The sequence below is a fragment of the Rutidosis leptorrhynchoides genome, chromosome 5 (genome assembly GCF_046630445.1).
Source record: "Rutidosis leptorrhynchoides isolate AG116_Rl617_1_P2 chromosome 5, CSIRO_AGI_Rlap_v1, whole genome shotgun sequence".
Taxonomy (NCBI): Eukaryota; Viridiplantae; Streptophyta; class Magnoliopsida; order Asterales; family Asteraceae; genus Rutidosis; species Rutidosis leptorrhynchoides.
In genome coordinates, this window is record NC_092337.1 from 208,128,250 (window position 1) to 208,141,888 (window position 13,639).

The window sequence follows — 13,639 nt, forward strand, 5'->3', positions numbered from 1 at the left end:
AAGAACGATGCCTTCTTTAACCATGAAATGGCATTTCTCCCAATTAAGTACTAGATTTGATTGTTCACATCTAATAAGCATTCGTTCCAGATTAACTAGACATGATTCAAATGTATCACCGAAGACTGAAAAGTCAACCATGAAAACTTCCATGCATTCTTCTATAATGTCGTGAAAAATCGCCATCATGCACCTTTGAAAGGTTGCAGGGGCGTTGCAAAGTCCAAATGGCATGCGTTTGTAAGCAAAAGTACCATAAGGGCACGTGAACGTGGTTTTCTCTTGGTCCTCGGGTGTTATTGGAATTTGAAAATATCAGGAAAAACCATCAAGAAAACAATAGTAACTATTTCCGGCTAATCTTTCCAACATTTGATCAATAAAAGGTAAGGGAAAGTGATCTTTTCTGGTGGCGTCATTTAATTTTCGATAATCAATACATACACGCCATCCTGTTACAGTCCTAGTAGGAATAAGCTCATTTTTCTCATTTGTAATGACAGTCATGCCACCCTTCTTAGGCACGCATTGAACTGGGCTTACCCATGGACTATCAGAAATTGGATAAATTAAACCTGCATCTAGCAGTTTAATAATTTCTTTTTTAACTATATCTTGCATATTAGGATTTAGTCTTCATTGGCGTTGCACATACGTTTTATGACCTTCTTCCATAAGGATTTTATGTGTGCAATACGAAGGACTTATTCCTTTAATATCATGAATTTTCCATGTAATGGCTGGTTTATGAGCTTTCAACACAGAAATGAGTTGTGATTTTTCATTTTCAGTAAGAGAAGACGATATTATTACAGGTAATTCAGATTCACCATATAAATAAGCGTATTCCAAATGGTTTGGAAGTGGCTTTAACTCTAATTTCGGAGGTTCTTCTATCGATGATTTATATCGATATCTGTCTTCTTCTTTTAGCATTTGAATTTCTTCTGTTGTTGGTTCATATCCATTAGCTATTAGTGTAGCTAACATTTCAGCTTCATCAATTGGTTCATTACCTTCTCCTAAAGAACATTCTCCTGTTCCTTGTAATTCTGGAAATTCTTCTAATAATTCTGCATGTGAATCTATAGTTTGAATATAATAACATGTATCATCTGCATATTGCGGTTGTTGCATTGCTCTATCAACTGAAAAGGTAACACTCTCGTCCTCTATACTTAGGGTCAGTTTCTTACCAAACACGTCTATCATTGCCTTAGCTGTGTTTAAGAATGGTCTTCCTAATATGAGAGGAACTTGAGAATCTTCTTCCATGTCCAGAACAACAAAATCTACTGGAAATACTAAAGTACCAACTTTAACTAGCATATTCTCCATTATCCCTCTAGGATATTTTATTGATCGATCGGCTACTTGTATACTTATTCTGGTTGGTTTCAATTCTCCAAGGTCTAGTTTAGTGTATAGTGAATACGGCATTAAATTTATACTAGCACCTAAGTCTGCCAATGCTTCTATTGAACTAAGACTACCCAGAAAACATGGAATTGTGAAACTTCCTGGATCAGATAGTTTTTCTGGTATCTTATTCAACAGCACTGCTGAACAATCAGCATTCATAGTAACAGCCGAGAGTTCTTCCATTTTCTTTCTATTTGAGATTAGATCTTTCAAGAATTTAGCATATCTAGGCATTCCTGAAATCACATCAATGAAAGGAAGATTTACATTTATCTGTTTAAACATATCCAAGAATTTGGATTGCTCGGCTTCAAGTTTCTCTTTCTTCATTTTACTCGGGTAAGGAAGTGGTGGTTGGTATGGTTTAACATAAGGTTTATCCTTAACTGTGTTATCTTCATTAACCTTTTCAACTACCGGTTCTTTTTCCTTATCTTGTTCAGGTTGTGGTTCTTGTAAAGTAGGAATAGCTTCAGCAGAAGTTACAGGTATTTCAGGTGGTTTAAGTGTTGTACCACTTCTTGTGGTAATGGCTTTAGCTGTTTCATTCCGGGGGTTAGCATTTATATCACTAGGTAAAATTCCCGATTTTCTTTCACCTATTAACCTTGCTAGGTTACTTACTTCTTGTTCCAAATTTTGAATAGAAGCTTGTTGATTTCTAAATGCTTGAGCATTTTGTTCATTGGTTTGTTTTTGAGATGTGAAAAACTGCGTTTGAGTTTCAACTAGCTTCGTCATCATATCTTCTAAATTCGACTTTTTATCATCGGTTTGTGGTGGTTTGTTTTGAAAATTAGGTCTTTGCTGATTGTAAGTATTATTGGATACTTGTTGATTGCTAGGACCTTGTTGGTTGTTGTATGAAATATTTCGGTTATAATTCTGGTTTTGATTATAGATCGGTCTTGGCGGTTGATAATTATTCTAATAATTATTTCCAGGCCTTTGGTTTATGTATGAAATATTCTCTCTGTGTTCCATAGTTAATTCAATACTGAGACAATCTTTTGTCAAATGTGGTCCTCCACACTGCTCACAACTAATTCTTATTGAGTGGATATCTTTAGTCATTTTTTCCATTCGTCTCTCGACAACATCTATCTTTACAGAAATGGAATCTAAGTCATGGCTAGAATCGGCTCTAGCTGCTTTAGATGATCTAACGATATCTTTTTCTTGGTGCCACTCATGTGAGTGAGAAGCAGTGTTATCAATAATTTTGTAAGCATCAGTTTCGGTTTTCTTCATAATAGAACCACCAGCTGCTATGTCGATGTCTTTCCTTGTAGTGATGTCGCATCCTTGGTAGAATATTTGTACTATTTGACAGGTGTCTAAACCATGTTGCGGACATCCTCTTAATAACTTTCCAAATCTTGTCCACGCCTCATATAGAGTTTCATTTGGCTTCTGTGTGAACGTAACAATTTCTCCTTGAAGTCTTACGGCTTTAGATGCCGGAAAGAATTGTTTAAGAAAATTTTCAACTAAAACGTCCCATGTATCAATCGCCCTTTCAGGTAACGATTCCAACCAATCTTTGGCTTCTCCCTCTAAAGTCCAGGGAAATAACATGAGATATATCTGTTCATCCTCCACTTCTCGGATTTTAAATAGTGTGCAGATCCTATTAAAGGTACGAAGATGTTCATTTGGATCTTCCTTCGGCGCACCACTAAATTGGCATTGATTAGTCACCATGTGTAGAATTTGTCCTTTGATTTCATAATCTGGCGCATTAATGTCAGGATGAGTAATTGCGTGACCTTGGCCAGTGCGTTTAGTTCTCATTCGGTCTTCCATACTTAAAGGTTCTAGATTCTCCATAATTGAATTTGTTGAATCGGAATCACTAGAGGATTCTGATTTAATGGTTCGTTCCTCAACAATCTCTGTTTGAATGATTGGTGGTTCCGGAGGAAAATTTAATGGTTCAGGATCTATGAATCGTCCCTGAATATTCTCCGGATTCTCAATTGTGAGGTCGGGTTCAAAAAATGGATTATTGAAAATTTGAACTGGAGTACTTGGTTGACTGGATGACGATTCTAAAGAAAAACCAACGGCGGTAATATTTGCTAGATGTCTTGATCTAGTTACAGGTGGTGAACGTACAAAAGGTGGTGAACGTCTTGCTCGGTGCATTCACTGAATATCCTATTAGTTTTTAAAAGGAAAGAAAAATTATATAAGTTATCCAATTAATAGACTTTTCTGATTTTGCCCACGTTTCGAATAGCCAAAAGATGCAGCAGAGGGGCAGGATTCGTTTGGTCTCAATATAATTGAGTACTGTTTGGCTCCAATAACCCGGTCCACGTACAAATCCAACTATTACTACGAACCAGAAAATTTTGATGTCTATCAATTTAACTACTTAAAATAAATTTTCGTAATTTTAAGAAATATAGATAAGAAGAGAAAAAAATCTATGTCCTAAAACTAGAATAGCGAGAAATAAGAAAGAAAAAGAGCGCGTCGAAAAAGGTCGAAAAAGAAAAGATCGAAAAAATAAAAGGCGTCGAAAAATAAGAAATAATAAAAAAAATGACTTATAGAACTTAAAAACACTCGACTAACTCAACCTTATTACTATCACTAACTTAAAATTATAATCGCAAATTGAGATTACTAATTGGAATGATAATTGACACATAGGTAAAAGGCGTCTAAAAATATTAAAGCTTACAAGTAAAACTATATCGCAAATGGCAATATCTTAAAAAGGTACTAAAACTTAAAAAGGCGTCGCAAAATTCTAAATCAACTAAATCTTAGTCTAAAGAAAAAGCACTTAAGAAATTTTACGGCAAAGACTAAAAATCTAGAAATAAAAATAACTATGGCAAAAACTATGAATTAAAACTAAATACGAGCGAAAAATACAAAAAATTACGCTAAAACTATTAAAAAGGGACAAAATATAAAAATATACTAAAAGTTGTAAAAAGAACAATTTTTATAAAAATATTATTTTTATATTATTTATTTTATAAAACTATTAATTTTATAAACTAATTAAACTAATTAAACTAAATAATACAAATAATAAAATAACTAAACTAAATAATATAATATATATAACCTAATTAGGGTTTTAAATTAATAATAATAAATAATACCCGTAATAAATGCTGAATTAGGGTAAACTGTGGCGTGTCAGACGATCTCATGCGATCGCATGAGTTTATGCCTTCGGGCTCATGCGATCGCATGAGCCAGGATTTTGGGCCAGGTTACGGGCTGCTACAGTAGCAGGCCGAATGTTTTATTTTATTATTTTTTTTTATTTTGCTGTGTTTATTTTTTTCTGTTTTAAATATTTATATAATATATTTTTATAAATTAAATAAAACTTATATTTTTATAAAATAAATATAAAGAAACTTTTATAGAACTTAAATATTTAACAAACTCTTAAAAATATTTATATTTTTGTTTTCTTTTTATATTTTCGAATATATTAAAACGTATTTTTAAAAAAAGCGTATTTTAATAAAAGTAAACTAAAAATAAAAATCTTTTTGTTTTTTTCTTTTTAGCGTTGCGCTTCCGGCTTTTAAGCAAGAAAGTTCCCCGGCAGCGGCGCCAAAAATACTTGATAGTTAAAGCTAAGGGGTATATAAAATAGCTTATATTTTACAAGGAAATACTATTAAATACGATACAATTTTACTCAAGATATTTATTTATTTATTGAATGGATATACTTAAACCTTGCTACAACACTTATAGGCAGTATACCTAATCGTACAGTAGTGTAGTTTTTAGTAAGTCCGGTTCGTTCCAGAGGAAATCTTTTTCACAAAGCTTAACGCTATATTAGTTTAAATTTATAAAAATACAAATATATATAAGTAATATTATTATTATAAAGGGGGGTTTTTACCGTTTAATGACCGGTTTGTCGATTTTAAAACTTTAGTCGCAGTTAAAACAAAATGTAAAATATTAAATAAATAAAAGACTTAATTTAAAGCGTAAAGTAAATAACGATAATGAAATTGCGATAAATAAAAGTGCGATAAAATAAACTTGCGATAATTAAAAAGTACGATAATTAAAAGTGCAATTAAATACAATAACAATAAATAAAAGTGCTATAATTAGAAGTGCAATTAAATATAAAATAAAGGAAATTAAATATGAAATAAAAGAATTATGCTTATTTAAACTTTCGTAATCATGATGTTTGACGTGTTGATTTTAGTTTTATGCTCATGGGTTAATTGTCCTTTGTCCTGGATTATTAAATATGTCCGTCTGGTTTTTGTCCATAACAGTCCATCAGTCATAAATATAAAGTGCGAGTATCCTCGTCAAATTATCCTTATACCCGAAGTTAAATATTCCAACTAATTGGGGATTTAAACTGTAACAAGATTTTAATACTTTGTTTAATAATTACACCAGGATGTCGACTGAATGTAACCCAAGGTTTTAATACTTTGTTATCAATTATGCCAAGTGTCCTTGTACATAATTTCACCCCTGTTTTAATAATTCTAGTGGCTATTAATCCATTCCCGTGTCCGGTTAAATGAACTATTATTCGTACATATAAATACCCCGCCCATCGTGTCCGATCGAGTGTATATGGTTATTTATAGGGACGTCCAATTGTAAATCTTTATATTAACATTAACAAATTATCATTTAGTTAAACAAATATAAAGCCCATTAATAGCCCATAGTCTAATTTCCACAAGTGTCGTTCTTTTGTCCAAACCCCAATTATGGTATAAAGCCCAATTACCCAATTTTAATATTTTTAGCCAACATCATGATTACTTCGGATTAAATAAGCATAATAATAACTTAGCTACGAGACATTAATGTAAAAAGGTTGAACATAACTTACAATGATTAAAAATAGCGTAGCGTTACACGGACAGAATTTCGACTTACACCCTTACAACATTCGCTAACATACCCTTATTATTAGAATTAAAATTAAAATTAAAATTAAAATATAAATATAAATATATACTACGTATGAATGAGGAGAAGAAAAAGATGTGTTTTGTGTTACACCAAAGCTAGATTTTTATAGGCATGTGGGCTGGAACTGTGCACCATACGATCGCATGGATTTATGCCTTCCAGACCATGCGATCGCATGGCCAGCTGGGGAGAGCCACATTTGGTTGTTTTCTTCTACCGACGTTTATTTAAATATAATATAATATATATATATTAATTTTAAGAATTAATTATATATTATATTATATTCATATGCATAGTTGACTTGTAATTTTTAGTCTGTTGCGTCGAGCGCAGAGAGATGACTCTGGTCCCGGTTCCGGATTTTCGAACGTCCTTGTGAATAATTTAATATCTTGTACTTTGCGTTTTGAATCTTGTACTCTTGTAATTTTGAGACGTTTCTTATCAATAATTGGAACCTCATTGATTGTATTTTGTACTTTTGAGCTTTTTGGTCGTTTGCGTCTTCAATTCGTCGAATCTGTCTTTTGTCTTCACCTTTTATTATTTAAACGAATATCACTTGTAAATAGAACAGTTGCAACTAAAAGCTTGTCTTTCTTGAGGGATAATGCTATGAAATATATGTTCGTTTTTAGCATTATCAATCACCTTTGACACTAAATCGTCACCCGCGATTTATCAAATCCATGAATCCGAGCACTAAAACTTGCTCTATCCCTTACATCGGGAAGAACTCAACCAATCTCGTACCGAGATTTCAACCCTTTAGCGTACCCTTACCAAGTACAATGCTAATAGTAACCACGTCCCAAAATAAGGTCAACAGCCAAAACGATGAAGAAGGAATAAAAGCAAATCCTTACGGATAACACTTACCACTTAACATCCCTTGTAGTGCGCAAACACGGCTAATATGTAACTATCGTAAAATCGTAAGCAAACGGCTAAATCCGCTAGCGTCCAAAACGACTATGGCAACGCTAATCCCAAGGTGTACAAAAATGGCTATTATCACACCCTCAATAATCATGTGAGCGAAACACGGCTATCGCATCACTAATCACACAAATGATGGCTGAAACAACCCGAGCCTAAACATATATGGAGGGTGGTCAAAACAACCCGAACCTTAATGAATTCGCAACAACCCAAAATTCATCAACCCATTCCATATTTCCAACAAATGGGATGACCGCAACAATCCGAGTCATTGTGAATATGTGGAAACTGAAATTCACTTCCCAAATCACAATAGAAGGAATGGTACTTTCATTTCACACCGGTACTCTCAGTTCCCGATAATGCTATACCATGCCGATATAACACTACTCCCAACACAATACACAAACCATTGATGTTCACAACATCTGTTAGTACACTTAACACCGCGTATCACTAACCCCCGGGTGGTGTCTTAACACCGTGACTAATCCACCCATCACGACAATGTGGTGTCTTAACATCGCGGCAAGCCCACTTGTCACTAACCCCAGAGTGGTGTCTTAACATCGCGACAAGCCCACTTGTCACTAACCCCAGAGTGGTGTCTTAACACCGCAACCAACCCACATTTCACGCCACACAAATAAATACATTATATACATAAGCATATAATTATTCCACTCACTTGGAATCTTTGCACACGCATTATACGTACGCGTGCACAACGCCATCACAATCGAGCAAGAACCACCTATATCGCACATAGACACAAAATCATAATTCTCTAGAAGAGAATCCGACACGCACATCCCTTAACCAGGGATCCCACCTTGCTTGTCGAACACGTCCATTATCTCTCAAAGATATTCACCATATTACCACCTCGGTAATAATTTAACTCCAATTTAATATGTACAATTTAATCCAAACCGTACTCTTACCACAATCGACCAACGTAGATGTCAACACTAGCCCCGAATCTATACGGGCTCTGTCCAACATCAACTCACTAAAAACCTCTTCGTGCGGGAGTACAAACTCCCCCACTTAGAACTCCAATCCATAACCACATCATTGAGATAATAGTATCTCACAATATACACATCGCAATACCTTGCTCTATCCTTGAGCATACGAAGGGTTTCGGATTATCCTTCGCTACTTCAAACGAAGTACTTACCAAACCGTACAAGTATCACTCTAGCAATCATCGAGTTGCTATCACTTGTAACTTCCACACCGTCACTCGAACACCTAAGGATTTCTTGCTGGTACCCTAAGTTCAATGTAATCGCAACACCATCGGAGTCGAATACCACGCTAATAGGTATGAAAAAGGCACCTATCATTGCGTCCCGTAGACTACATTACCAACATTCATCGAGATCAAAACACTCGATCTCATGGGTTCCATCCACCCGACGAACCTCACGGTTCATCAACTTCAACACGAAAGCAAACACGCGCTAACATCCGAACACCAATGCCCATTTCCATGGCTTGGTAGAAACATTTTCCCAAACACTAAGGAATGCTTGGTTGCACCAACTCTACGCCCTTCGTCTATCAATCAAAACGTCACCATAGAGTATTTCCATTAGGAATGTCACCCATAACATTAATACGCACAACACAATATATTCAACAAGCCCGAACTCATCGGCACATAATAAATAATGAAAGGACATATTTATTAAAAATGAAAAGTACCTTAATGTCTCCTCGCGGAATTTGCCGCCGCCAACTCGGGACAATCCGGCTTGCGATGTCCCTCTTTATGACAATAGTAGCACATTCCGTCATCACTTCTCAGCATTGTGCACTCCCATAACTTGTAGCCCCTAACACCACAATTGAAACATCTAGGTGCACGAGAACTCGTCGTGCCTTTCCCCACATTACCCGTACTCGCATTTGCACCTTTAGTTTTCTTACTTGGAACACCATACGAATCAACCCTTCTCTTACTTGAAGGTTCACTAACCATCGATCGCGAATATGATTCGAAACCGCTAGCCACGGCGAATAACTCCGCAAACGAGTTCAATTGACCAATGCTAAGTTTCCCACATAAATCATCATTCAAAGTGTTAAGGAAGTCCTCCATCAACATCCTATCATTATTATTATACTCGGGGCAAAATCGAGTCTTAGACAAAAAGGTCGTCTTGAGAGTATTCGAGTCCATAGTACCCTGTCGCAAATTTCGCAACTCATCACGCAGTTCCAACAAATCGGCTTGTGTCCGGAACTCCTCAAAGAACTCTTTCTTAAAATCGTCCCACGATAATCCAATAAATGACTCATCACTAACAATGTCAACCTTACCATCCAACCAATCCTTCGCCCCATCCCGCAACTAGCTAACAACGAGTATTGTCCGCTTCTCGGGAGGGCATTCAATAGTGCGAAAACACCCTTCGACATTCGAGATCCATGTTGTGCTCACCAAAGGATCCAGTTTTCCGTCACACATCGGAGGTTTAGTCCTCATGAAGCTTTTATGACAACGCTCCATTTCACCACTACTTTGAAACTTGGAATACTTCCTATCCATTTCTTCTCACAAAGCACCCGATTGCTTCGGAACGGCGGCTGCAACTCTAGCATTAAATTCATCGTCGTCGCTTCGATTCGCCCTTGAAGTCCCGTTTCTCGTATTCATTCTAAAGAATGCAAACGATTAAACAATGAACGCGTAAAACCACACACGCAACATCGCCCCATCTTGCTCAACATTCGTCTTACATCACTCGTTCAACACTATTTGCACCCGTAATAATGGTAGCTATTCATTATTACGCGCGCACGATGTATCAACTTGTTAGTACAACGACTATCTTGCTCGATGATATTAACAAACGCAACCACAAATACAACGCGATATAAACACGCACAAAATAATATGACGATACAAGCCATAATCCTAGTTAGTTCACCTACACGCTAAGGCACTAACCAAATCCCCTCTGACCCGTACTCCTACAAGTCCCGAAAAAAATAATCACACATAAAAGTCTAAGTCTAGGCACCTATCTCAAGTCGCCTAAATCCCTTAGACCATGCTCTGATACCACTTGTAACGACCTAAAATATTATACGAGAAAACACGCATTTTTTTACAACAAACAGTTTCAGCCTGACCATATGCGCGACGCGCATATGGGTTCGCGGTGCGCATTACAACACGAATCAATGTCAGAAGTTAACAACTGAGCTGACCACCAGCAATTGGCCATTTGCGCGGTGTGCAAGGCCACGCGCGACGCGCGTTAAAGCTAGGAAGTCACTGCAGCCCATTTTAAGCATGACAAACCATTTTCGCCCAACCCAAGTTCCGTTAAACCCCAAAACCAATTCCAACACTTTTCTAACATTAAACAACGGGGTTTTTAATTGACGAAAGTATGTTACGACCCATGGGACTCCAACGACCCACAATTACATGAAAGTGACAATTTCGACCCGTTTAGTTTAACACAAAACAAAGACCGAACATGGTGATTGGGGATACGCTACACAATCCTAATCAAACCAAAAGCACGTCTTCTAAAGCAACCTACGCAAGTCCACTAGTTCCCACGCTTACCCGAGCCACCACCTCCACGCGAATCTATAAAAATGTAAACAACGAGAGGGTAATCTATGAAAGCTTAGTGAGTATAAACATACTATATACATACATATGCATAAAATGAATACATCCACCACAAGCACAATTAATAAACACATACCGCAATCCATGTATAAAATACGCAAGCTATACGATAAGCACATACACAAGGTAACTACACACCACATAACACCAAGCTAACGCCACAAGATTTGCTAAAACACAACAATATATATATATATACGCATATATAGTATATAACCAAGTCCGACAAGGTTAACCCCTTAACCTTAAACATATAAAGGTTGGCCGAACTTCCCGGGCCTTAGTGAATTCGCACTACCCGAGATTCACTACCTTCATCGCATCAACAATCGAGGTTGGCCGAACTACTCGTGCCTTAGTGAATTCGCACTACCCAAGATTCACCACCTCATCAATAGGGATGACCGAACTACCCGCGTCATCGTGAATCCGAACTACCCGAGATTCGTCTCCTCAACATCATCAACATCGACGGGGTTGGCCCAATACGCCAACGTGAATCCGTATACTCAAAAGATTCACTACCCCAAGGGTGGTAACCCAAAATGCATAAGCGTACAACATGGACTCAAAACTCCAAGAATCCATCATCCCATCACATGTAGAGTGAATCCGAGAAAAGATCACTCTACCGACCCGCACCCATCGTATGCATACATACGCATATAATATATTTACACTCACTTTAACGCCTTGATGAATGCAACCGAACAATCCGCAACACGTCAATGGAAAATACCTATTCCATTATCACATTACAAACAACACAATTAGAGTGGATTTATAAACCAACCCAATTTGACACTATAAACCCTAATTTTGATCCATTTCAAAATTAGTCAACCAAATACACTAAAATGGGTTCCAACACTTCCATAATCACTAACACTAGTGATTATGCCCAATTTACAAGCCCTAACCATGGCCAAGTTGGTTTTCAACCCAAAACCCACCAACAACAACAATAAACCTGATTACTAGCATCAATAAACTCACTTCAAGGGTTTAAATGAGTTTCTAAACAAATCAAGTTCAAATCCTAACTTTGAATATCAAATCAAACAATAAAATTCGGAGTTAGAACTTACCACCATAACCAAAACGTAGCCGTGAACGAGATGAACAACTTTAATACTTGAGACTTGACACGATTCACTCTTTTTTTTCCTCAAACCGAGCTCTCTCTCTCTCTCTCTCTCTCTCTCTCTCTCTCTCTCTCTCTCTCTCTCTCTCTCTTTCTCTCTTTCTCTCTAGATGGAAATGGGTGGAAGAGGTGAAAAATGAGATAAGATAAGCATTGGGTCAGTTTTGTGGCTCAAAAACCGACCCTCAAGTGAAAAGACCCAAATGCCTTTCTAAAATATTAAAAATCACGAATGAGGTCTGTCACCTCATTTTGCACGGCACGCTTCCCCTTGCGCGGCGCGCACTACAACATAAAAGGGAGACAGCACAGTTCTAGAAATTCAGACTGAAACTGTCAGATTCTGATGTATTAAAATTCAGGGTCTTACAGTACAAAAAAGGAGAATTCCGGTACTTGTTGAACTTGACAAAAGAGGCGTCGACCTTGATAGTGTGAGATGTCCCTTGTGTAATGACGGGTTGGAATCGGTGGAGCACTCTTTAGTTATTTGTGATCGGATTCGAGAATTATGGGTTCGAGTATTTAAATGGTGGGGGATCCTTAACTTTAGTCCTACCAATTTAAATGAAAATTGTGATCGGTGGAGCACTCTTTAGTTGCAAATTCGATGACGGATCGGGGTAAAGGTTTATGGCAAGCAATTGTTTGGATTGGACTATATCACATTTGGGGTCTTAGGAACAAAACCGTCTTCCAAAACAAATCTTGAAACACTCCGATGGCCCTAAGTAAGATTCATTTCAAAGCGTTCGAGTGGGTATCTTCGCGAGACAAAAAACATTTGTACGATTGGCTAGAGTGGATTTCGAGCCCGTGCGGGCTTCTAACAGCATCGTAGCCTTAGTAAAAGTTGTAACTTGCATTTATATTTCCTTGTGTAATGTTGTTCGTAGGCTAGTTTGCAGTTTGTAGTTAGTAATTGGTTGCCCTCTTTGCAACCGTTCTTATCGTCGTTGTATCTTTGTGGTTCGTAATAAAACGCTTGCTTTAAAAAAAAATAAAAAAAAATCAAACTATGTGTTGAAAATATCGCCAGTCAATAAATATAGATTAACGTGTGTTATGAGATTATTAACAAAACCTTTAATAAAACACATGGTACTGTACTAATGTTAATAATTTCCTATGTTATTGCGATGTAACCTCAACATGTTTATCCATAAACTTTATCAAATGACAGGTTGCCTTTAAAAAGACTGAAAATTGCTAGCATTCATGTATATGTGAAAGTTATAACGCAAAATTAGTGGAATGTTTTGGTTCAATCTACGCTGATATATTTTTTTAATCACAAGTTGACACAAACACTGAATTAATTAATGTTACCTTTGTGTCTATCCAATCTAACGCTTTAGAGTTTAGAAAGTATCTTAACTGACATCATTAAAGTGTAGAATTTAACACTGTCATACTCTAGTTATTTATGTTATACACGTTCACACATAAAAATAATGACTAACTCTAGATTTAGAAGACTTGCATTTCGACAATCTTGAGTTCTTTTCTTTTACAAAAAA